At 40.0% G+C, this 27,702-nt stretch overlaps 1 long non-coding RNA gene across 1 annotated transcript; it reads left to right on the top strand.

The window, feature by feature from the left end:
• LOC144588015 (uncharacterized) lies at positions 1-27,702 on the top strand. Its single transcript, XR_013543317.1, has 2 exons — positions 1-109; positions 17,528-27,702. It is a non-coding gene; the product is annotated as an uncharacterized LOC144588015 (long non-coding RNA).

Here is a 27,702-nt window from a genome sequence, read left to right as displayed (position 1 = left end):
CACAGGTGTGTTTGGTAGGGACACAAGAAAATACCTTCTCTATCACTGCTCCAAGAATTTGGAATGCTCTCCCACAGGAGACTAGGCTGGCCCCATCTTCCACAAGCAGGTAAAGACCTTTTAATAATATCACCTTTGTATACTCATTTTTTGTTCTTAAATATTGTCTTTTAATGTTGTAAGCTTCCTTGGGTCTTTTTCTAAGGAGAAAGGCAGGGTAAAAATATTTAAAATAAATAAATAATAAATGGCTGAAATCCTGTTGGGCAGAACCTGCCAGTGCAATGGGAATGATGTCAATGGCAGTGGTAGACAGCTGCTGTGGGTTATACACAATTTTGTCACATAGTGCACGGATTTTCAATCCTAATATCACAAAAAGAAATCTTCAATCCATGGCAGTCTTCTGCTGCTGAAAACCTCATTCCTGTTGCATGGAGGAGCAGTGCAACAGGATTTTAGCCAAAATTTCATTGTTAGTGTTGCCTGTGGATCACCTGGAGTATATGAGCTAGGCACATCACTTCCTCACTGTACCTGCTATTTTGACATCAATCACACTGACATATGATACAAGGTGAGCATTGCTGTTCCTTACTGGGGAAGCAGAAACCTCTTTGCCAGAGGTGTTTGACTTTTTTTTTGCTTGTCTCACAATGAGTCACCAGGATCAGCTGAATGTTAGCAGGATGCTGATGCTGTTCTTAACTAGGCAAGAATCAGTTATAGTACTGGCAGGCAGTAAGAGTAGGACACAAGGAGTAAGTTATTATTGAGCAGCTGGAGGCAATTTGATAAAACTAATATTTTCAGGACTTGCTATGCAGTGTTGTGAGGCTTGGAGAGCAAAGAAATCGCCATGGTGGCTGGGATAGATCCTACACATCGAGACATATGACTTGAAAAGCAGGGAATCAGGAGAAAAGACTGCAATGCTGTGAAAGTGTGTGCCCAAAGTAGGGACAGCCACATATCTCTGGGAAGGATAGGAACAGGCTTGTTACTGTTTACCAACCTTGGTTACGCACACACTATTTTCAGTGCTTCAGAGTTCATGTTAGAGTAATGAAATTGTGACCCTGGTTCACAATTGGGTCAGACTGGAGTGCAATTCCCCATACATGTTGTAATTTCTGAGAAATAAATCACATAAGACTATTTCACAAGTGGTCCAAAATCCGATCTAATTTCCTGTGTAATCAAACCCATATTCTTGTTTCTGCACAAGACAAAATTGCTATCAAATCTTCATAAGTGTTCAGATTTGGTCCATTATAAAAAGTCCAACTTCAATTGAATATTACTCCACATCTGTCTGGATCAGCCTACTTTTGTTTGAGAATCCAAAGTATTCCCCTACTACATAATTTCAAGTGTGATAGTGACTGACTAAATAGATGAGCCTAAAATAATAAGTTTGCTTCCTATTTGTTCATTCTTTGTCTTAATAGCATTTAGCTAGGACCCAGAACCAAATGTAGCAGAGTTTAGTTACATTTGAGATAATTTATATATACTGTACCTTCCCATACAATAAATTATATGCAGAAGAATGGCTGCACTTAGACTGGTGATTAATAGGTCTGTTGTTAGTCATCTGTGACATCTCTTTTGCATGCAGCAAGCAATTAGAGAGACCTTTTTTGCTATTCCAGACAGATATTTGATGTCATACAGCAGAAAATTGAAATCTTGGAGTTATATTTGCAAGATGTTTAATTGAATATACAGATTCAACGTCATTGATGTAACATGCCCTGTTGTAGATAATAGAATACCATCAAAACTGAGAACTTGAAAATCTGATCTGTGTTTCCTCTTCTATTTTGTATCATTCCCACATGTTATGGTAGCTGATGGATCCATTTGGGAGAGGGGCACTACTCCAGCTATTAGTGTGCACTTTAGAGTAGCTGTCTGTGGTGCTGAAGCCCATATGCAAATCCACTCTGTCAGGCATGGACTCATGTCTGTGAACATTATGCTTTTCATGTGCGTAGACCAATATTTCAACTAGAATTATAATGCTTAGAGGATGAGTAACTGACAAAAGCAACTGTGACATTTAGATATTCTAGATAGCAGCAGAGAGAACTATGTCTTTGTGATGAGGTGAACAACCTTTGATGTTTCTGGGTTGCGACTCCTATAAGCACCACCCAGCACAGCCAAATGTGAAAGATGATGGGAGCTGCAGTTAAGAATCTGCTGAAGGATCACAGCTAACTCCCCCCACTGCCTTACTGTCACTATCCTCATTAATAGACCAATATGACAAAGTAAAAAAAAACCTCATCTAAATGTGTACAGCAGTGGTTCCTGATCTAGAGTCCCCAGATGTTCTTGGACTAAAACTCCCAAAATCCTTCACCACTAGCTGTGTCGGCAAGATTTTGGAGTTGTAATCCAAGAACATCTGTGGACCCAATGTTGGGAACCACTGGTCTAGAAGAACTAATGGTTATTTCTTTTCTGAATTCCTATTGTGTAAAGGACTACATCTCTATCTTTCTCTCTATTTTCTCAAAAAAATGTTAACATTATAGAAAACAAAATAAGAGATTAATTAAGCTTTATTTTTAAAGGACTCAGCCTGCATTTTGAACTGGACCAAGAAGGAAATTATTACAACTCTGTTGTATGAGTGTGTTTTACATATGACTTTATTAGTGGTTGAAGTAGTCATGCTTTCAATGTATGAATCTTTCTTTCTTTATTCATATGAGAGTACAGTCAAACCTCAACCTACAAACTTAATCCATTCCGGAAGGGCGTTCGTAGGTCGAAACATTTGTAGGTCGAAACACCATTTCCCATAGGAATGCACTGAAAACCAATTAATCTGTTCCGGCTGAAGAAACGGAAGGCACTGAGGTGTTAACAAGGGGGGAAACCTCTAACAACAAACAGTAAAACGACCTCTCTTGTTGAGGCTTTAAGAAGGGGGAAAACTTCCAACAACATACAGTAAACTCAGCTTCCTTGCTGAGGCATTAAGGAAAAGAAGCCACCAACAAAACAGCACAGAAACATATCCGCCCCAGCCAAACCCCACCCAGAAGTTTTTAAAAAGGAGAAAACAGCAGCTTACCTCCCTGCAGACACACACACGGGCTCACTCGGAAAGCAGGAGCTCTCTCAACTGCGACACACCCTATAATGGCTGGCAGAGCTACAGCGCAAAGGAGCAGCCTTGGGGCCACCTATAGTTAGAAAGCTGAATTGCCCGCCTTTTCCCCCCTGAATGTTTCTGTTCTTACGTAGAAGCTCCGTGCACAAGTCGAAGCAATATTTTTCTATCAGAGCGGTTCATAAGTCAAAACGTTTGCAAGTAGGGACGTTCGTAAGTCAAGGTTTGACTGTACTGCACAATTTAAAATTATAGATAAATATAAAATATAAGTAAAATTCTAACAAATTAAATTAAAATTATTAGTCATCAAAGTCTAAGCAGCTTCCAGATGGTCTAATTTAGAGTCTTGTCCTAGTGGAAGACATTCTTCAGTATTCATCCATTCAGCAAAGTGTGTTGTTTTTTTCTCCATAGTTTTAGCATAGCTTCTTCTGGTTTAATATTTAGAGCTTGAGAGGTATGCATAAAACTTTTCCTTGATTTTAGCTATCATTTAGTAGATATCCATGAAATGAATGGGCTGCTTTTTCATTATTTGCTGTTACCTCTTGACATACTTCCACAGAGAGTCAATAGCAGCCAGATGATAGACTTTTTCAATAGGCGTAGATTTCAGGCAGCCAGTAATAATCCTTTATTATTCATTTAGGGCTACATCCACTTGTTTGGCATCTGCTGATTTATACCATATGGCACTAGCACATTCTAGGGTGAAGTAAGTAGCACAAGGACAAAGCTGTTCTTATTTATGGGTGTGCACCCCAGTGTGACACAGTCAGCTTCCTAAGTAAGTTATTTCTGGCAGCAATTATCTGTTTGAAGTTTATAGACAATGTTTTTTGTAGGTCAGGGTTCAATCCAGAGTGACACCCAAACATTTTAGAGTATGGCAATATTTCAACATGGTGCCTTCTTAGCTAACTCAGAGCTTTCTCTCTGTTTCTCTGTTCTTTAATTGGAAGGCACAGACCTGTGTTTTCAAAGGGTTTGGTTTCAGCTGGATGTTTTTATAACATAAAGTAAGATCTTCTAATGCAGAAGGTAGCTGGTGCTCAATGGACTCAATCCCCCGCCCCTAAACTGTTAAGGCAACATTAAGAGTGAAGATTAAACTCCTGGAGTATCGGAACATGGGCTGATCATTTGTGTAAATTTTAGAAAGTAATGGTGCCAAGATGCTACCCTGTGGGAGACTATTCCTTTGGTTTCTCCAGCAACTATGCCTTCCTTGATATTCAAAAAAAGTCTTCAGATTTGAAGATTTTGTACAGTGAACACTTTTGTTAATGCATGATCTCTAGTAAGAAAATAGAATTTTTCAAGCAGCAATTGATATATGCTGCTGTAAGATAGACAAATATTGCTCCAATTATGAATTTCAAAACTGTCTTGTGCATGCTGGGTCAGATTTAAGATTTGAGCTGTACAGCTCTTGCCAGATCTAAGGCCCACCTGCTGTGGAATTAGAAGACATTAAATTTTAGGCGCTTTAACTTTTAGACATTAATATTATTTGTGGAAACACTTCGTATAAGTGGCATGGTAGAGAGATTGACCTGTAGCTTTTGGGGTCTGATGGGTCTTTGTCTACTTTCAATATAGCAATTACTTTAATCTTCTGCCATATTTTTAGAATTTGTTTACTCATCCAGCTGTTATTAAAGAGTTAAAGGACCCATTCTAATATCATTGAGTCCCACTACATCTTCTTATGACTTATTCTAGTTTTGCCAATATGAAGGCAGTAGAAAGTTCAGTGGATTTGCTCTGAATATCCCTTTGATGTTTGCATTGATTAGTCTTCCTTGTTATGTGAATGACATTTGAACATACAATGGGAGAGTAATTGAAAATCATCACATCACAGTGTGAAATAACCAAACAAATGTGAGTGTGGTTCAGGTCTCCTATTAACTGAAGCTTTAAGCCTGCCTTCTTCGATTTATATGAGTTCCTTTTAAGTATTTTAGCTGCTTTCAGTACTATCAACCAGAGTGCTCTTTTGGAGTAGCTATCTGAGCTGGGAGTTAGACCCCTACCTTTACAGTGGTCCATTTCTAGTGCATCACATTATGGAAGGCACTTCTGGGAACCTGGAGGAGGATCACGATGGAGCCGAAGAGCCAGGTGTTGATCAGGAATCCGTGACCAAGAATATCGGTGCCATGGAAAGAGTGTGGGGGGGGAATTCACGAGAGAAGACGTTTCTCTCTAATCTGACCTCTTTTAGTCTAAACAGAGAGTTGGGTTCAGACTCTATGGAGGCAAGGGCACGTGCAAGGATTGGCTGTCACACGCGGAGCGATTCAGTTCAAGGAAATATGTGCGTGCATCACCAAATTCATACTTTGTGAATGGGATCGGGACCATTTGAGTGTTGAGTGGGTTGTCAATCTGTGTCTCCTCAGATGACCGTCTAGAAAAAATATTTCTTTGGGAGAGGGTTGGCATTAAAAAGCTGCAAGGTGGTGTATTAGAATGATTCACATGCACAATAACCACTACATCACTCTGCTCTGCCTTTGAGGGTGGAGAAGGACGCCAGCACCGAGGCCTCAAGCTCCTGATAAGGGGAAGACAGGGGGGACCGAAGGCGCCAGGTCTCCTCACGAGGAGGGGATGAGGCCCGGTCCCTCTGGAGGCCTGAGAGGGAGGCCTCAAGTGGGGGTGGGTGGGAGAGGAGGAGAAGAAGAAATGGGGGGCTCTTTTCCCCCCTCACACACCCATACAAAACAGGGGGCTGGGGGGGGAACCAGGCCTCGAAATGGGGGGATGGAAACGTTTTTCTTCCTAAGGGGTTTCAAAAGGGTGGCCCTCCCTCGGTGGAAGGGAGGAGGAGGAAGAAGAAGCGGTATCCTTGGGCCCCCTCATGGATGAGGGTTTTTTTAAAAGGCCTGGGGGTGGTTGGAAGGGCTGGTTTTCTGTGTGGTGGGGGGCCAGGGCAGGATCCGAAGGGGCTGGGGATCGGCCAGGGTCCTTTTCTGAGGGAAAAGGTTTGCAGCCTTCCCTTTTTTTGCCGGGTGGGTGGTGTTTAAAACTTGGTCGGGGGGAGAGGAAAGAGAAGGAGAATCAGGGGAGGGGTGCGAGGCCTCCGCAGCTCCTCCTCATGGGGAGGACACCTGGAACCCAACGGTGTTCTTGGTGGTGTTAGTTTTGCACCTATTTGTAAGTTCCTTCTTTGACATTTTTACTTGTGTATGTGGTATCTATGTATATCTGTACGGAACCTGATATTGTGTTTGTGTAGGCAAGAATGTCTGTTCAGTCATAAGCTTTGTATGTACTTTTGCATGCACATACATTTACATATATTATGCAGAAACATGCCTGTCTATACAAATAGGCTACAGACCCTGTTTTCCCGAAAATAAGACCTAACCTGCAGATAAGTCCTAGTAGGATTTTCAACGATGCTCGCAATAGAAGCCCTACCCCAAAAATAAGCCCCAGTTCAGTGAAAGCCCACCCTCCACCCTTGTGCAACCACCAGAAGATGACATGACTGTGTTTGAATAAATGTAGATGGTTGTACATAAAAAAAATCCCTTAAAATAAGCCCCAATATGTTTTTGGACCAAAAATTAAGACCCCCAAAATAAGACCCTGTCTTATTTTTGGGGAAACACAGTATATAGACACACACACCAATGCACACCCACATATATACATAGATACACATATACACATACACATAGACATATGGGTGGAGGCACCCGGGTAGGTGGGACTTGTCAGCCTGGGAAGGCAGTCCATCTAGGAGAAGGAAAACTCTGACTTCAAACCTCCACTGTCTTGTGGCTATATCCACTAATGGAAAAGGCTTCAGGAGTAAACCTCGAGGCAAAATCCTGAGTGGGAGACCCAGAGGCAGTTTGTGTCATTCTATCAACTCCTGTGATATCTCTGGAACCAGTTGTAGTGGCTCTTTCCTTTCCATTGGACTATTTCAGTGATGTGGAGAGGGAGGATTTGCTGCTTGGGTAACAGCCTATCTTCCATATTATTCCATCCAGGCTTCGTACTCTGGAGAGGACAGCCCAGCCTCACACACAGCATCGAAGTCCTCCATACAGAGCACGTTACCATAGTCTCTCAAGACTGAAGGATGCCTATGATGATGACTATTTCCATAAGAGAGTATTGGGGGATTACTGCTTGGTTCCATGTCCGAGATTCCTAAATTCCACAGGGTTTAGTATTTTCCCTAGCCTATTTAACATCTGCATGAAAATAATAGGATTGTTTACCAATCCCACATGCATGTGATAACAAGCTTTACATGTCCTTTTAATTTTAAGTAAGGCAACAGATGCTCTGAATTGGTGTTCCCCATGCTCTGATAGAAAGTGTGAAGATAAGAGGAGAAGGGGATGGCAGAGGATGAGATGGTTGGACAGTGTTATCGAAGCTACCAACATGAATTTGAACAAACTCTAGGAGGCAGTGGAAGACAGGAGGGCCTTCATGCCCCATGGGGTCACGAAGAGTCGGACATGACTTAAAGACTAAACAACAACATGATCTGATATGCCACTATCCTAGTCTTGGATTACTACAATGTATTTTATAGTGGGACTAGCCACTTTAGTTCAGTCTTCTCCCATAAGGAAGACTATGAACTTCCAAACAAATTGGAAGTGCAAGGGGGAGGGGACAGGATTGCAGCTGGAGATTGATAAACGAATAGTCAAGGAATACCTTACCACCTTGAACGAGTTCAAATCTCCAGGACCAGATGAACTGAATCTGAGAGTACTGAAGAAACTGGCTGAAGAACTCTCAGAACTGCAATCCATTATTTTCTCAAAATCATGGGAAACAGAGGAGGTGCCAGAGGACTGGAGGAGGGCCAATGTTATCCCTATCTTCAAAAAGGGCCAAAAAAAGAAGAACCTATGAACTACAGGCCAGTCATCCTGACATCAATCCCAGGCAAAATTCTGGAACAGATCATAAAGCAGTCATTGTGAAGGCACCTAGAAAACAAAGCAGTAATAACTAGACACCAACACGGATTTATCAAGAACAAATCCTGCCAAACTAATTTGATCTTGTTTTTTGATCAGGTCACCTCCCTGATAGATAGAGGGAATGCTGTAGACATAGTATATCATAGTATATCTTGACTTCAGCAAAGCTTTTGACAAAGTGCCCCATGATATCCTGATTAGTAAGCTAACTAGGTGTGGACTGAATAGATCAAGTGTCAGGTAGATACATAGTTGACTACAGAATCGTACTCAGAGGGTAATGATTAATGAGTCCTTCTCTAACTGGGAGGAGGTCACATGTGGGGTACCCTAAGGATCAGTCCTGGACCTGGTGCTCTTCAATATTTTTTAATTAATGACTTGGATGAGGGAGTGCAGGGAATGCTTGTCAAATTTGCAGATGATACAAAATTGGGTGGAATAGCTAATACCCTAGAAGATAGAAACAAAATTCAAAATGAGTTTGATAGGATGGAGCACTGGGGCGAAAGCAGCAGGATGAAATTCAACAGGGATAAGTGCAATTTCCTTCACCTCGGGAAAAGAAACCAATTTCACAGTTACAAGATGGGGGATACTTTGCTCAGCAAAACTACGAGCAAGATGGATCTTGGAATTGACATAGATCACAAGCTAAACATGAACCAACAATGTGATGTGGTTACAAAAAAGGCAAATGCTATTTTAGGCTTCATCAATAGAAGTATCCAAATCCCATGATGTGCTAGTCCCCCTCTATTCAGCACTGGTTAGGCCTCACCTTGAGTACTGTGTCCAGTTTTGGACACCACACTTCAAGAAGGATGCTAACAAACTGGAATAAGTTCAGAGGAGGGCAACAAGGATGATCAGGGAGCTGGAAATCAAGCCTTATGAGGAACGGCTGAAATAATTGGGCATGTTTAGCCTTGGGAAAGAAGACTGACATGTGATATGATAGCACTTTTCAAATATTTGAAAGGCTGTCATACAGAGGAGGGACAAGATCTGTTCTCGATCATCCCAGAGTGCAGGACATGCAACAATGGGCTCAAGTTAAAGGAAGCCAGATTTCGGTTGACTATCAGGAAAAACCTCCTAACTGTTAGAGCAGTACAACAGTGGAACCAGTTTCCTCGGGAGTTGGTGAGTGCTCCAGCACTGGAGGAATTTGAGAAAAATTTGGATAATCACCTTGCAGATATGCTTTGATTGTATTCTTGTGTTGAGCAGGGAGTTGGACTTGATGGCCTTATAGGCCCCTTCCAACTTCACTTTTGTATGTTTCTATAGTTGCTCTAATACAGAATGACCACAATGAGGAGATGCCTAGCATTCATTTCCTGTTTTGATTACCATCCAAACCTGACAAACTGATTAATTTTAACTCTACTGGTTTGATTAGTCACTGTTTCCCATACTATCCAAACCACATAATCTGGTCAATCTTAGCTATAACTTCTTGATTCAAGACAACAGGAAACCATGGGTTGTAATATTGATTAATTGAAGCAAACTATTGTTACTATTATAATAACAGTTCAGGCTTCTGAAAAAAAGATAGAAGTACTGCTGTTTAAGATTGAAAGCAAAAGTTTTCAACCTCTTTCTGACTGGACCAGAGGAGGAGGAGAGTGAAGTGGGTGAACACGAGGCTCACATAGAATCACTTTCATCATGATAAATTGTGGTTTGCAATTGCATCCAATGCAACAAGTGTGTTTGAGAAGATTATGGTTAAAAATGAAGATGTACTGCAGAGGTCTGTGTATGCAGAGATCATCTTTTTAGTCTAAGAGAGGAAACAATCCATGTTTTCATGTCCACTTTGTAGTACATTTCAAGAGCCTTCCTCCGATGAAAAATGGAAGTAGAATTCCTTCCATTTTCAGAGGACTCCAGACTATTCATAAGAGGTCTAGATTATAATCCACATTTACCCTCTGTGCTTATCTACATACTAAATTCCTGCTACTTAAAGCAAAAAAGTAGGAACTCAGAATGTCCACTCAGTATCAAAGCTATTCAAAGCAAAACCTCTGTTTCAGGATACTCCTGGGCATAGGGCAATTTTTTTCATAAAAAGTCTTTTCAGGGAATAATAATTAATTGTTTAAAAAGAGACTCTGTCCTGGGACCTATTAAATTAAATTCAATCAAGATAAGAAATATATTCCTATGTTTTTAAATTTAATTCCTTTGACTCCTACTATTGCAGAACAAGCCCTGGATTCACAAGTATAGCAGACACATTGTTTTTTATTTGTGCACAACAACAACAACAACAACAAAACACTGCCAAAATCACAGTTGCCAATCCTTTTCCCTGTGTACAGTTTGGAACTTTCAAACTGTAAAGCAGGGATGGGGAATAATTTTGCTACAGTTTGTTTTCATAGAGATGTTTTGAACTTCACACATTTCTTTGTATTCAACATGGCAAAACACTGAGAATAAACAAATTCAAATACGGGGAAACTGAAATTGGCAGATTCATCCATGCAGGCTGAGAGCCTTACATGTTTAACCTTTAAAAGGCTTGATTTGCCTCCCTTTGAATTGATTTATTTATTTGTTTGCAATATTTTTTTAGCCACACCATTACCAAAGGTCTCTGAGTGGCATACAACAATATGAAACTTTAAAAACATTTAAACCATTAAAAATAGCAATATTATAATAATACCCTATATTAAAAAGTCATTAAAACATTAATATTAATAAATCCTGCTGCTCATGTGGCCAGCTAAAGAATGCTATTTAATTAAAATGCTGGATAAACAGAAAGGTATTTGCCTGGCACCAAAAAGCCAAAAGTGTTGAGCCAGGTGGATGTCTATAAGGAGGGTGTTCCAAAGTTAGTATTATTTTTGCATAAATGGAAGGCAGGTAAAGCATTGTCTTCTTCATGCTGGGAATAGCTGTACTAAGGAAATTTGAGCAGTGCTTCTGGGTAAAATTTTATTTCAGCTTGTTTCTGCGGATTTTGCCAAAATTTACTATTTATTGGGCCAATCTTGTTATTCAACCCACTGAGGGGGTTTCCACACATAATGGGGCAATGAAGGCAGCAAATTAACGTCTGTAGGCACTCCCACTCCAGCACTGTCCTCCCACACACGACGTCTTTAGCCCCACCTGTACACTGAATGTGTGTGTTATGTTTCTCTCTATCTGTCTCTCTGTACATGTCTCTGTATGCTTATATCAGCTCATTTCTCTGAATGTTATTTCTGAGCACCAGATGTTCTGTATGATGAGGAACTCACTGTCCACATAACACAGAATGTTATTTTTCTGCAGAATGGCAGGTTAGCTCATTTTTCCTTAGACAAAAGCACCTCATACCAGGATGTGAGTCCATAAAAAATTATTGCACAACTTATAATATCATTTGTTTCCAGGAAAAATTAGCAGCAGTCTATTGATACCATATTAAATGATTCAGCTGGGGATTTCTCTATTTTGATAATGCTGCATTAATATAGATATAGTACCACAACAATACTTTGAGACACATAGATTAATAATATAAGGGAATTTTTTATGAGCCTTATGGTGCAGTGGTTAAACTGCAATACTGCAGTTAAGTTTCTGCTCAGTCCTGATTGATTCAAGTAGCCAGCTCAAGGTTGATTCAGCCTTCCATCCTTCCAAGGTCAGTAAACTGACTATCCAGGTTGCTGGGGAGAAGGCAAAGTGTTGTTTGTATAATTATGGTTGTAAACTGTCCAGAGAGTGCTTTAGCACTGTGTAACAGTATATAAGTCAAAACAACAATAAACAACACTTCAGATGTAATACTATGAATGTGCAGTTGAAAAAGGTTTATTTCATTTTTTAAAATTCATTTCTGCAAATGCTTACATTTTTAATTTGTATCACATCTCTTTTATTTCTATGGCGTCATTTCACCATCCTTATTCTGAAGATACTTTCATGTTTCCATCAAAACGGTGCATCATTTTCAAGTTTTACTAGTCTTCAAGAGGCCTCAGACCTGCAAAGCCGCATTCTGATTAGAAAAAGGGTTTGCATTGTATAATAAACTAAGAAAGAGTGACATCTTTTATGCTTTCCATTCATTCATGCTTCAGAAGGGATAGTCTCCATGTTTTCAGGGTCCTCGGAGATTTGTCCTTCTTACAGAATGGTCCCTCTGTACATCAGTTTGTTAGGCACTGCAATGCCATAACTTTTGTCATGTTCAGGATTTCCCCCAAAGAGAAATGAATCAAAATAAACAGAATAAACAGAAATAAGTATCCCAAGCAACTGGTCTTTAAGCAAGGATAATTATACTTGCACCATTCCAATAATTTGTCTCTGGCTTGTGTTCTAGTCCTTCAAAATCCTTTGCCAAAAGGGTCAAAGGATGAATTCATTGCATTTCAGAGCTGGAAGGGAACAATTCAGATTGCAGTGTGCAATTTGGTATGCAACTCAAGTCAGAGCAAGTGAGCAGCAGAAAATGCATAAATTAACAAATAGCCGCAAATATAAATCTCCTAAGCAGATAGTTGCCTATGATGTAGCTTTTCTGATAAGCAGTGTTGCTGGCCTCCAGCAAACAATTCGTCTCACTGCTCTCATCTTGGCTAAGACCCATATGCACTTTTTTAAAAAAAAAATCCCTTAGTTTACTAAAATACAAACATGAAAAAAAAATTAAGAAATATTTTTAAAAACCACAAGACAGTGGGTGGCAGACAACACAGAAATATTAGAATTCATGCATTTAATGGGTCAGTGGGTCAAAATGAGATTTTACAAACTCATTCTTTGTACTTCCATTTGCACCACCCATGGCATTTTATTGTTTCTGACCATCAAGTGTCTTCATAAGATACTATGTGATGGGGGGAGGTAATAAAGAGTGCTGTTGTTGTTTGTGTATTCAATAAACAAGTACCAAATACCACAAAACCTATTTTCTATATGTGTATCTTAATTCGTGAATCTGTAGACCCAATTCTTTTATCATGCCCAATGATCAAATTCTAGATTTCCATTGTGACAGAGACAAATTAGGAGTATAATGTAAGGCTATTTCCAGTCATGAACATTACCCAGAAATAGGCACGTGCACTTCTTTGGAGAATTTGTGCATTTCTGAGGCCACTATGCAGCAGAGCAAAGAGTACAATGACATTAACAAGACAGAGTGACAAACTCATGGATCCCTGTGGTTGAATCTGAGATTCACACATCATGATTAGAAGTGGGAAAAGAGGGTGAAAAATGACGAAAAGTCTGTTCTTCACTTTAGAAATAAAACTTCCTTGCCTTTCTTGCTGTGAAGTCATTGATTAAATCATCAAAGGCTTGTGGCTACAGCATCACTAATATCAGATCTAAAGAAGGGAGGGGGACCCATGGAGAAAGAAGAAAGCATAGAGAAGAGCAGTTTCCCTAGAAGGAATCACAATGATGGGAAAAGTACAAGGCAACAAGAGAAGAGGAATAGCAAATATGAGATTAGTCGACTCAGTAATGGAAGCCACTGCCTCAAGTATGCAAAACACAAGAAGAGCTGTTAATGATGGGACCCTTCAGAAGTCACGAACTCATGGCAAAATTACTTGACAGCACATAACAAGAACAAAATGATATTGGCCTGCCATAAGTGAAATGAGTTGTAATTTGGCTGAAAGTAAGGAAAATAGGCCTTTCCTATGGAAGGGCTACTTAGATGTTTTCATCAGATCTTGCGATCAGTGACACTGTGCAGCCGCTCATAGGAATGGAAAAACAAGACACTACTGATGTGCTACTTTGATATCTCTTACATAGGTTTGATGGTACATAAAGACCGCTGCTGTTGGAACTTTTTTTATAGAGTTCAGGGATACAATTATTGCTGATTTCTCCTCTCCATGTTTGACCTCTCACATTTCCAGGACTGGCAATGGTCAGATTAAAAGTGTTTGCATAATTTGCTGGCCTGCTGTTTTCTCCACTGTTGCTTTAATTTCCTTTAAAAGCAGGCATTTAACTGGGGAGACAGAGATCAAAGGTCCTGCAATCTGAATGTCAATTATAAGTCAAGGTGACAACAAATAAAACAGAAAGAAAGTAAAAGCAAGCAAGCTCGATTGACCAAAAATTAAACACCCCAAACAACATCACAGGAATGATATGCTGCTTAGTTGACCCAGAAGACTAGCAATGTCACTTCATGGGGCTAATGCCCATTAAACCTGACAACAGAAAGCTGAATAAATTATCAATGATGCTTTCAATAATGAGAGCCAGACCAAGACCAGGGAAAGGCAAGATAATTCTTTCAGTTTGTTTTTGACTAGACATTAAAAAAAAGAGTGGATTTTAAAAAAATGTAGAATGAAAATACCGTATTTTTCCATGTATAAAATGACACTTTCCCCTAAAATAATTAGAAGAAAAATTGAGGGTCATTTTCTACATGGAATGAGGAAGAGACAAAGGAGCTCTTGTGCGTGCACTCCGGTGCCTCTTGTTGCTGCCCCTGCCCAACTGCCACCTCCAGGGCTCACGGCTTGTCCCCTCTGGTGCTGGAGGCAACAGCAGCAGAAGACAGAGGTAAAGGAGCACACTCACCTGCTCAGGAGCCTCTTGCTGCTGCCTCCCCCACCCGCCCAATCACCTCTTCCAGTAGGACTGATGGTTCACCTCCAGGTCATGTCTGCCTTGTCCCTCCGGTGGCGGAGGCAGCAGGAGGCAGAGGCAAAGCAGTGGCACTGGAGCAGGAGAGACAGAGGTGGAGGAGCAGTTGCCCATTAACTACTCTTCCACCTTGAGCAAGGGTCAAAATTAGGGGGTCGTTTTACACATGGGGGGGTCATATACACAGAAAAGTACAGTAACTTGAAATTAAGAAAATATAAATGTGGGGGAACTCAAAACTGGGAGAGTTATCCTCCCAGGCCCAGTGCTACGACTCTTTATTCTTAAAAGTATGGGCTTACAATCCCAGGTATGCAACACATTATGCTAAATCAGGGTTGCCGCTCCCCCTCCCAGTATTTCCTCATCTTTCACATCTATGTGGCACAACATGTTTCTCAACATGATGGGAACTGCTATACCTATTGAATTTGGACATGGCAAATGGTTGACAATTTACTTTCAGTCTATATAGTACTTGAAGAAATTACTGAAAATAGCAAATTTCTTCATAACTAGGACAGGAAAAACTTGATTTTTGTTTTGTTTTTAAAAGAAACTTGCATGTAGAAGGAAAAGGTCACAGGTGCCTACCAAACATAGGTATTTCACATGGCATTCTATTCAAGGTGAACTCTTATGAGGCAAATTCTCTATGAAAAAATCTGGTGAGATATTTTCTCATCAGTAAATAACATTGGGAGCAATTCAGTTGGTGATTTACCTTGATGCAAATTAAATTGTGTAAAATACTATAGCAAATCGCCACTGACTAACAAGGTGTCAGTCCCATTACTAGGATCATGCCTGTTGTGCAGCAGAGGCTGTGTGGGACTAGTGTTTTTCCCCTTTGTGTTGCAAAGCATACACATAGAGCAAGGAGAGAAGTATCAGCCAGATGATAAAAAAAGACACAAACAACCCATTCCCTTGCTTCTAATTATCAAAATCTCCTGCTTCGTAGGTATTATGCACTACCTTAGGTCCCAGATTAGAGGATTAAATAGTTCATAAAGTAGTGCTCCAAGTTTGAACCCAATTCTTGTACCTCACCTCTTTATTTACTGGTTGAGAAGGACAATAAGTGCAGCAAGAACAAGAACAAAGCACTTTACATCAAAAATTCACATACTTGTGAGGCTTACATAGGTTTCTAAGAAATAAAGCATACAAAACAACAACAATGAATATATTTTAAAATGTGAATTACCAAACAGTGAATAACCAGGGGATAATACAATCACACTGTAGACAGAGAAAAATAGCAGAAATTTACCATGAGGTGAACATAAATATACAGGTCAGGAAAAATGCATTACAAATGGCATGAATGTCAGTGCAGAAAGAAAACACAAGGTGTCACAACCTGGTACGAGAGAAGGATGAGAAGAAAATCCAAGTGGGATTCAGATAAATTCAGAAGGAGCAAGCGAGTTTCACATTTGTACACTGAATATGCAAACTGATACCCAGTTGTTTACATATTTATTTGAGATACAATGTGGTGTAGTGGACAGAGAGACTAGGACTCAGGAGGCCTGGGTTCAAATCCCCGCTCAGCCATGGAAACTCACTGAGGGTGTGGCAGTGGTAAAATTGCTGCTTAAATATCACACGTACCTTGAAAGCTCTATTTGAGTTGCTGTAAGTTGGCTGGGACTTGAGAGCAACAGCAAAGTCATTTATTTAATTACAGACAGTTATTAATACTAAAACATGGTAGCACTGAGAGTGAGAAAACAACAGAAAAAAAGAATAAAGAAGACGATTAAGTGGATCAGTGCAGGAAGATGACAAAATAACTTCAGGGAAAAACCTGTCACTGCATAGTGTTGTGGTCATCTAGATAACTTTGCCAAGTGCTTCAGCACTTGACCTAACATCAGGTGGTACAGTGGACAGTAAAATGACCATCTGTATAACTTCAAAATGTTCGAATGTAAACTGGCCAAATGGCAAATTGAGTTCAGTCTAGCCTGTGGGCATGTCCCTTCTACCAACAGTGATAATGCTTTTTATTTTGATTGAATGGTATTCCCAATTTACTAGGAAAACAGCATTAAGCAAAGATGGTTAGCGCTTTAATATTTTTTTTTAATAATGATACACATAGCACTCGCTTCTCTGTTTGTCTGAGTGATTTTCCTAAAAGGATATAACCAAAAGATGAATGCCTTTAAAAAATATTTATAAAGACAAAGACACTTTTTCTTTCGACCATAAATTAAGGAAGCAATTAGAATGATTCTTCTGGCTGGTCCATGAAGAACTAGAGTACATAAGTATCTGAGTCTTCTCAAATGAAACAGAAAATACATTCCAGACAAAGTCCATTAGCAGAAGCATCAGTCAACATTCTACTATCATTCATAATGCAACCAAGGGAAGGAAAAAGTGCTTGGCTTAATGGCCCTTACCAGTACTATTGTACTCTTAGAAGCATTATGCTGCAAATGTACTTAGAAAAACTACACAGAAGTGAAAACAAATCATTTCCATTGATGTTTGAAAGGACATTAGGAGAATGCTTAGGTATTTTGGCCTTAATCCCAAAAACACATATATTCCCACTCTTCCATTAGTGTCAATTGCACTACTGTTTTAGAATCCATGGTTTGTGTACTAATTACTTCCTATAGTTTCACCAAGGTGCTTAAAGGCTATTTGCAAGCTAGTCCTGGTGAATCTCTTCACTGAAGCCTGCAAATCTGGGTCTCAATGCTGTTTTTCTTGCTGAATTTCACTTTGTGTTAATTTATTCTCTATTTTCTCTTTTCAGCATATGTCATCAAGACAACCAGAAATGTTCTCAGACACGCTGAATGATCGATTGCAATCTTGTAAAATCATTTTGGATTTGCTCTCTTGGTTTGCCGTAATCAGGGAACAGCAGCTTCTTTTGATGACTCGTTCTCACTGAGCTCATTTTGCTTAATGAGTTCTACCAGATGGAGGACTGGCCCTATCATTAGGCAAAGCACGGTGGACACTTCCAGCACCTGGGTGCGACTATCTGTCACAGAAGTGCACACACGTTTAGCCATTTAACATATTGCAATTATATTTCTGCTCCTGTGGAAACCCCTGCCTGTGGATTTTGTTTTTGTTTTGCCTCAGGTGATAGAATAAATTGGCTGGTCTTGGAGTCTATGTATCTTGACTTGTAGGGGTGGAGGCTGTATATGCTACACTGGTTCAGGCACCAAAAGGTGTATGGCCAGCCCTGGACAGACAAAGATTTCTTTATCTATCTCAACAGAGAGTGTAGGAACACATGACAAACAGTGGCAGAATATAGCTCCATCATTGCTAGTTTATTATAAGCATTTTGTTATGGAAACAGAGTCAGTTTTGTTTTCTAATGAGAACCAGCATGTAAAAGGAGAAGTAATAGCATCTGAGATTAAAGATTAGTGCTGAAGTCATCATAAGAACATAAGAGCACTGCTGGATCTGAACAAAGGCCTATCAAGTCAGCTATTCTATTCACATTGGATGTCATTCATTCATATTAATAATAATGTGCCGGCAAGTAAATTCTGACTTTTGGCAACCATTTTCAGGGTTTTCTGGGTAGAGAGTACTAAGAGTACTTACCATTCCCTTCTTCTGGGGGTGCCCTAACACTGTGCAGCTTGCCCAAGGCCACATAGGTTGGCTCCTCTGGAATGTACAGTGGGGAATCAAACTCCTAGTCTCTAGCTCTGCAACCAGATACCTAACTCACTGAGCTATCCAGCCCACTGAGCACCATAAGTCAGAGGCAACTTGATGGCACATAACAACATTCTGTTCACATTGTTCACATTTTTGCAGTCATTTTGCACAATTGTCTCATATGCAGCTTATTATCCGCAATAATTCCAAGATTCTTCTTCCGTGCAGCATTACTGAGCCAAGTATCTCCCATCTTGTAACTGTGTGTTTGGTTTCATTTTCTTAGGTATAGAACTTTGCTCTTATCCCTGTAAAATTTCATTCTGTTCTTTTTAGCCCAATGCTCAAGCCTGCAAAGACCTTTTTGAATTTTCTTTCTTCCAGAGTATTAACTGTTGTACCAAATTTTGTGTTATCCACAAATTTGGTGGGCATTTCCTGCATCCCCAGTGCTCTTCAATCTTTTTATTGGGCCCTGGTTTGAGCCTTGTGATACCCTGCTTATTATCTCAGTTTAAGGAGCCATTGAAAATCAGTCTCTGAGTATGAGCTGATAGTTGGTCTATCCAACCCACACCTAGATGGCTTGTTAATTAGAATATCATGAGGCACTTTATCAAAAGCTTTGCTGAAGTCAAGCTACAATATGTCTACAGCATTCCCACCATTTACCAAGGAGGTTGTGTGATCAAGATGCTTCCAAAGTGACCACTTTATAATCTGCTCCAGTATTTCCCCAGGGATTGATGTCAGTCGGACTGGTCTGTGGTTGCCAGGTTCCTCCTTTGAAGTTAGGGGCAATGTTAGCCCTCCTCCAGTCATATGGCACTTCACCCATCCTCCATGATTTGAAGAAAACACAAGGCTTCACTGAGAAAATGGGGGAGAGCTCTTCTCAGGGCTCAGTAGACCAGGCGCTGGCCCAGACTGGAAGGAAGTGCAGACTGGAGAGAGAGCCATATTGCGAGTACATCAGCCTTCTCTTGAGACACTATGCCTACCTGAATAGGCCCCGGCCTCTGTGCTGGACATTGCTTTCCGTAAGGTGTTCAGTGCTGTATTTACTTGTATTATTTTCACATCACAAATTACAAAGTTTTGCTGGGGGTGCGTTTTGTGTTGCTTGCCACAGGTGCCTAATGGCTCCATGAGGGATACCTTGAGTCTGTAGTGTGTGATTTGACTAGGGTAATTAACAGCAGCACTACCACTTAAGCAATCCCCCCATTTTGTACTTTATATGAAACTGGCTTTTAGTTTTGTAGACATTGCCTCCCCTAATTTTTTTTGCCTGTGCGTGCCTATGCATCCAGATGGAGAGGATGGAGAGTGTCACACACAAGTCAGTGATCAGGAGCTCTGACCACTTTTGCAGTGAAGCTGCTAACTGCAGAAAAACCTTCACCCATCAACAAACATTTTTCAAAACTTCTTTTTCCTGTAATTGGAGTAGTTTGTTTAGTGAAGTGGAGAATTTTTCAAGATAAGCTTCCAAGAGATTTCTGGCTGTGTTGCCACTGCTGGTGCATTGCTGACATTTTGCCAAGTAGCCTTCCTTGCCAGCAGATTAGTTAAGCAAGCAAGTAGCCTCTTTGCCAGTCTTTTGTGGTAGGTTTGGTTTTGCTTCTTTGGCGCCCGGCCTGGGAAACTCAAAATCTAATCTAAAGAAATAAATAATTAAGCAAGCAAGCAAACAGCATTCTTTCTACCACTCAGTGCCAGCTGTAGGCTTCCCTCTCATGTGGGCAGGGTGGGACCTTGGCAAGGAGTAAATTGCATGGCTCTTTGTGATAGGGGGAAGGAAGGAAGGAAGAAAACTGGTGGAAGCTTTGCCTCAGTCTAGAGATCAACTAGTAGCTTGTCGTAATAGTTCATGTCAGAATGCCAGGTCAGAGCCCTTTATTTTCCCCATTTCATATATTTCCCCCCACAATTCAGGCAAATATAAATATTTTAGAATATGTAGGTACAAATAAAATTGGATGGGCTACAAATTGGCTCAAAGAACATCAGATGCAATTTGGAAGACAAAATAATTCAGAATGAATTGAAGTGGATGGACTCACACATCAGGATCAAGGGAGAAAAACAGCCTATTCATTTTTCATGCACCATGTACGTCTATCATCATCTCTCTTGACTTAACTTTTTTGTCCTGAGCTAAAAGGTGCCAAAACTTTCTTCAAAGAGGAGATGCACCAGACTCTTGATAGATTTGGTTGTATCTTTCTGCACTTTTGCCAACTCCACTGTAATATTTTTTAATGTTCATCAACAGAATTGTATGGTATTTCCCCAACATGGCAATATCATACTTTTTGTGTATAGGCTTCGTGATATGGGGAGTCTCCCTGATGACAAACAGGTTACGTGTAGAAGTTTCTGCCATGTGAGAAAAAAAAATCAGATATGTTAAAATCTCAAGTTACTATTCGTAGTTCTCTCAGTTCCTCTTCTCTGTGCTTCCTTACATTTGGGAAAAAAATTCCATTTCCAGATGTAGAATGGGAAAATAGTGGGCAAGCTATAAATAAGTTTATCCTCCCCAACTTTATCAGACTCTCAGGTCTAAATGTTCCCTGGTGACCAGAGAACTGAACTGTATTGTATTCGACCTTCTTCTCCAATTTACCTTCAGCAGCTATTCAGTATTGGTGGGCCCATGGGGATCTATCAATCAAATAAAACAAAGGCTGCTATTCTCCTGGTTTCAGGAATCTTCAGCAAGCTTATTTTAGATTAGTAGAAGTCACATATCAAGGAGATTTAGGGTTTGCCAAAGATTAGTGTACTTTACTAAAGCTTGCTTAGCTCAGTAATTTAAAAAGTCCAAAGTAGTAGTGAGACACAGATTTCTAATTATTAACTATCAGAGCAAAGGCAAAATTAAAGATACTTTGATTAAACCCTTTATCAAACATGGTACCAAATCACACAGGAAATGCCAGTCTGAAGTTTTCTCTTTGTGTAATGTCCATGAATTGGATCTTGGGATATTCTTGATAAGTACTTCTTTTCTTCAATTCAGAATGGAAGACAGCAAGCCACTGTCCATCCTCTATCATATAAGTGCAGGAATTATATTTTAGGAACCACTCTCTCAAAATCTACTCGCAAAAGGCTTGCGATGAAATTTTAATTCCTTTTTTTTTGATCCAGTGTTTCACTGTCAGCAAAGGTAAGCAGTTTTTCATAGTTTTCTTAGCTCTTCAATCTAATCTTTTTCCTCACAGACCCACTGGAATAATAAAAATTGGAAGTATTTGGAAGCATCTTCTTTAGGTGGATAAAAGGATGTCATCTAAGTAATTCTAACCTGGATAGCTCAAACTAGTTTCTGAGCATTAACAGACTGCAGAATAAATATGATTAACACCAGTGAGAAAAATTCTTTGGACCAGTACTCTGTGACACATCATATGACATTACGTAGTTAGTAATTAAACAATATTTCCCCCTCATTACCTGTGGATAAAATGGATTTTGCTACATTAATAATGCTATATTTTTCACAGGGAGGAATGGGCAAGGCACTCAAATGGAAATTAGATGAAAAATGAAATGTTCTTACATTTACTTTGGTAGTTTTTTTTTTTTTTAAAAAAACTTTAATTGTTAATTGGTTGTTGTGGGTTTTTCGGGCTCTTTGGCCGCATTCTGAAGGTTGTTCTTCCTAACATTTCACCAGTCTCTGTGGGCGGCATCTTCAGAGGACTGGAGTAGCTCAGACCACAACAACCAGTAGATCCCGGCTGTGAAAGCCTTCACAAATAGATTAATTGTTACTTTTCGAAGAAGCTTCAGATGGTCTGTTCTGCAAAACTTCTGTTCCAAGCAAAAATTTTCAAGGCTTTAAGCACCAACTTATTTCTAATCTCTTACCACACTTTGGAGAGATAAGGATAGAAGAAAAATGATATAACATCAAAACCCACTATTCATTATTCCAGAAATTTAGCAAGTATAGGCCTTGTTAAGCAAAATGTGAAGTTGTTTCTTATTATTTAAAAAAACCACCACCAAATTCTCTTAAAGCATTATTCCGGATGTGTTATTTCCAAGCTTTGTATGGATCTTCAAGCACTGCTGTAATTATTTGGAATGAACTCATGAGAAAAGCAGGGTCCACAACAATGCTTTCCTGTGTGAATGGCTCTTCTGTCATTCTGGTGCTGAGATCATTAAAAAAAACCCACCAACACAGTGCAGCCCTTCCCCATGACTGTGGGCCTTTAAATTAATCTGTGCTCCCTAATTCAGTGGGGTGTATCAGATGTGCAGACTTCTTGTTATGGCCCCTGCCAGCTGTATTTTTTGACATATAGTATCAATCACATGACGGTTGGTTTCACATTTTAGAATGTTTTAAATATGAATTAATTCGTCAACAATGCAACTATATAGCAATTATTGAAGATGATTTGTCACTTTCTAGTGTGGGGACCTCCTACAGCTGAAATAGCATTATCCATTAAATCATGATTCAGCCAAAGGCACAGGTGCCAGTGCTGTCACTGCTGAGATTTATAAGGATGGTGACAAATGCCTTCTTCAAGGTCTTACTGAATGTTTCCAACTAAGTTACCAGAAAGTATATAGGTAGATCATATATCCATACAAAAGAGAAACAAGATTGTGATGATCATACAGACAGTTAGGGCTGGACCTACCATTAGGGAAGGGAAGGCTGGTGCTCCAGGCAGCAGATTTGAGGTATCATGAAATGGGGGCAACTAAATGGTTATTCAATTTGTTATCTTTGCAAATACACTCATAGGCACTTGGGCAATTTTCTGTTTCCTACATCAAAGTAACTTACTTGTTGTTGGGTACTATGATGCTCACACACCTTCACTACCTGTGTTGGTCACCACCAAAATGACAGCCACCCTCAAACCCCTACACTAAGTCTGGGGTTGCCATTTCAACTTGTAAACAGGAACTCTTTCTAAATAATCAAGGAAAACACCTTTCATGTTGTTCTGATAACTCTGCCTATAATAGGGCTTATAACAATGCCCTTTTAAAAAAATTGAATATTTTTGATCAGGCACAGCTTTGTTTAATCTGATGATAAACATAAATCATGAGTCATAGAACTGACCAGTCTGTGTGGGTACATACAAAAAACTCCAACCACCACCCACAACAAAAAAGAGGCATAATCAAAACACAGGTAGACTGTGCAAATTGGAAATGTGAAGCTCAATTTCTCAGCACTGAACTCAGCCATCTGAATTGGGCCCTACAGGTGAATGGCTATTCCAAGAATGAAATCAAAAGAGCCATCAAACCAAGAAAACACCAAATTGAAGAGGGAAAATAGCCACCCACAAATAAACTATTTCTGCCATACATCAAAGGGGCCACGGACCATATGGGGAAACTTTAGAAAAAACACAACCTACAAACAGTATTCAGACCCAGTACAAAAATACAACACATGTTACGGTCAGCAAAGCACAAAAGGGACTCCCTCACCACTGCAGGAGTATACCGGATACCTTGCAGTTGTGGCCAGGTATATATCGGAACCACAAAACGCAGCATTCATACCAGAATCAAAGAACACGAGAGACACTGCAGACTAAAACAACCGGAAAAATTGGTAGTAGCTGAACATGCCTTAAAACAAGCTGGACATGAAATTCTATTTCAAAATACTGAAGTACTGGACATCACCAGGAATCATTATGTTAGACTGCACAGTGAAGCCATTGAAGTCCACAAACACCAGCAGAGTTTCAACAAAAAAGAAGAAAGTTTAAAACTCAACAAGGCCTGACTCCCAGCACTGAAAAATACAGCGTGCAAAAGGTCAACAAACTCTACCCAGCCACAAGGACCAGTGATTACTGCACACAAAAGACCAGCTATTGACACCCATCAATCACCGTGACAGATCATCTCTCTCCCTTATCACAACAATGCATTCACAACAAAAACACGCTGATCACCATAATCACCCAATCTCCTGAAAAGGACAAAGCTGTTGTCACAGCTATAAATACTCTACTATCCAAACAAACTGCAACAGAGCACAGACAGCATTCTGACTCCTGTCCTCTGAAGATGCCGGCCACAGAGACTGGTGAAATGTTAGGAAGAACAATCTTCCGAACACAGCCAAAGAGCCTGAAAAACCCACAACAACCAGCAGATCCCAGCCGTGAAAGCTTTCAAGAAACAGGGTTTGTAGATCTTATTTTTAAAAACTACAAAGAAATTTTTTAAAGTCCAGTGAGGAAGTAAAAACAAAATATAAACAATATTTCAAAGTGTTTTTTTGGCATAGAATCATAAGCCTTTCCTTTTCTTCTTTATAATTTGAACATTTTTCCCATCTGTCTTTCTATCCTTCTGTCTGTCTAGATAATAACTTTAACAGAAGGACTAACAAGACCATAATTTTATTTATAACTTATTCTCAAAAGAGACCAGCCTGGATTTCATGTTCTCTTTCTTTTGACAATTTAATCTTCTCCATTCTCAAACTCTAACTAACCATAGCTGTAACAGACATACTGACTGACATACACTTTAACTATAGAAAACAGAATCTATCCAGCAAGGGAACACACAGACCAATCACCTTGCAGTTCCATTCATAAACATTCTTTTACACTTCTAAACTGTCAAAAAATGTTACTCCAGGCTCTTGTCACATATACAGCTGTCAATCAACCCTTCACCTACAATGGCAGCAGATAGAAATAATAATATTGTGCTGTCAAGTCAATCCTGAGTTATGGTGACCCTTTTTAAGGATTTTCTAGATAGAGAATACTCAGAAGTGGTTTACTATCCCCTTCTTCCTGGGGTGCCCTGATTCTGTGCAGCTTGCCCAAGGCTGCATGGGAAGCACAGTAGGGAATTGAATTCCCAACCTCTAGCTCAACATGCAAATGTCTAACCCACTGTGCTATTCACAAAACATATATACAGTGCAACATTAGCGTTGGCACTAGGTAGTTTGAGCAGGTGTGGTGATGGCATTTGCTGTACTCCTCAGGCAAGAAAATTTCTTGGGACAGACTCAGCAAGTGCCTCTTCTTAGTGGAAAGAACTTTGCTCAGGTTATCCTTAAGTGCTCTGCAATGTACTTTTTTGATTTGATTGTAGAGATCTTTGTATTTTCTAGATATAAGCCATTTTATAACTAAATTTAAATAAATATGCAGCTACTGAGAAATGTTTCTCTGATGGCAAATGGGCAAAGAAGATTTACACATAGTCTACATTCAAAGGAACAATAGAATGTAACATAACATGAACAAAAGATGTTTATATGGCTTTTTGTTGATCTTGCGAATTGTTAATAATAACTTGTAGGGATGGAAATGGCTTTAGAAAATCATGTTGGCTATTGCTCCTTTGCTATGGGAAGCAAAGTAAATACTAGACATTTGCTACTGTAGAAAGGTGGACTTATGATGTAATGGGGAGGGCTCTAGCTAAAACGTTACCACCAACTAATGAAGCTAATATTCTAAGCATTTTTTTTGTTTCCCACTACATTTCAATTGCTTTTTTGATGGAGGGGGATTAAAAAAAGAGAAAAGATTCAGAATAGATTTTCATTATTGTAATAACCATAGTCTGTAAATTGCCAGTAACCTTTTATTTTCATTTTCAAAGAACATGTAAATGTCTCAGCTTTCTCCATTTTTTGTTCCATGTACAAGAAAAGTCAGTAGAATAGACCCATATTTATATTAATGAGTTTTGTGTATTTCAGAACCATAACATTGGTTTCAAAATGAAGTTCAGAAACTCAAAAGTAGGTTATGTGTGTTGGCCTCCCAACCTGGCCCATAAAGTTCACAGATAAGGTCCTGAGCTACCCTATGCCAGTTTAGAGATATTCCAACCCAATCCTCACCCATGTCCCTGCCAGTATTTGTATGTTTCTAGACCTCTGGGAAAAACACTTTCCCATAAGTAGGGAAACACACATCACTATGACTTGGAATGGGGTTGGGTGGGGTGGGGAATACACATAACCTTCAAAACTGCTTTAGGCAGATGTGTACGGCCATCACCATCCAAGAGAACACACAAAAAAAGAGAAGTTGCTGTCAGCGACTATGAATTTTTGTGGTGATGTCACCACACCAAAAAGAAAAGAAAAAACAAAAAGGTGGGTAGAGGGGAACCTCCCCCAACTGTTATGCACCAACAGATTCCCTATTCAGTTAGGCCAGTTCAGAGGCTTTTGAGACTAGCATTGGTGAGGGGTTGTTGGATTCAGTAGAACATAGATCCTCTGAGATCCAGGAGGCCAAATCCACAAGTGGTGGCAAACCATCTGGGGGATAGGAGCCTGAACCACTTACATGAAGGGGGTTCTGGGGTTGAATCATTGGGCACTTCCCTACCAGCTGTGCAAATACTTTCAGCTGAGCTTAGGGTGGGTTTCTTACTATATACGAGCCTTCAGGTAGCACAGCAAGCCACAGGAGACAATATCTCTTCTGATTCCTGAACATACTGGATTTGTACCCTGGCCTTGCTGCTGACTTCTTGTGAATTTTTATGTTGCTTAACTTTGCCTTTGGACTTTCTCTGTATGCTTGCATGGCTTGGATTGTTTTGGACTCTGGCTATAGATCTCCCTCACCTGGTGCAAACTCAATTATGGCTCTGTTTGTTCACCTTGGAAATAATCCCACTGTGGAAACAGCACACTAACATACCAAAGTCAGAAATGCAGACATTCATCTGCACACACATACATGCATATTCAGTCCTAGTAGTGTAATTAACTAAAGGAAGAAAGCGAGGGCCCAGGCAATATGCTGCAGTGATATACATGCTTCATTGCCCTCTTACCCCTGAATAATGACACAAGACAAGTAATATGGAATAAACACGAGACACACTTTATTAAATATTCATTATTGCCTATCAGGGGAAAAGGGGGGTCCTGTGTAGTGAGGAATCAGGTTTTCCACAGGGGTCTCAATAGACCCCTTACCAAACAAATTGGCGAATCCCTAGCCCTGAGGTCTCGTGGTCAGGAAGACAACTAGAGCCTGGCTGGTCCAAATTTGACAACCCCCGGGCCTCAAGCCACCTTCCCCTCGGTGACTGTCAGTCTGGGTGTGGCCCCAGTGCATCTTTGCCCCCAAGCACTGTAATGGCACATTCCACAGAGCTGTGAGGTCAGATGAGGTATACAGTACCTGTGATAGCAGAGGACTCACCAAAACCTGTTCTATCTGCACTACCTGCCTGTATGACCGATTAATGTCCACCCTTACAATTGCCTGCACAACTCGACCAGTGTGAGATGGG

Source organism: Pogona vitticeps, chromosome 3 (genome assembly GCF_051106095.1).
Source record: "Pogona vitticeps strain Pit_001003342236 chromosome 3, PviZW2.1, whole genome shotgun sequence".
NCBI lineage: Eukaryota > Metazoa > Chordata > Lepidosauria > Squamata > Agamidae > Pogona > Pogona vitticeps.
The sequence above is the reverse complement of the archived record's forward strand: the minus strand, read 5'-3'. Positions and strand labels throughout refer to the sequence as shown.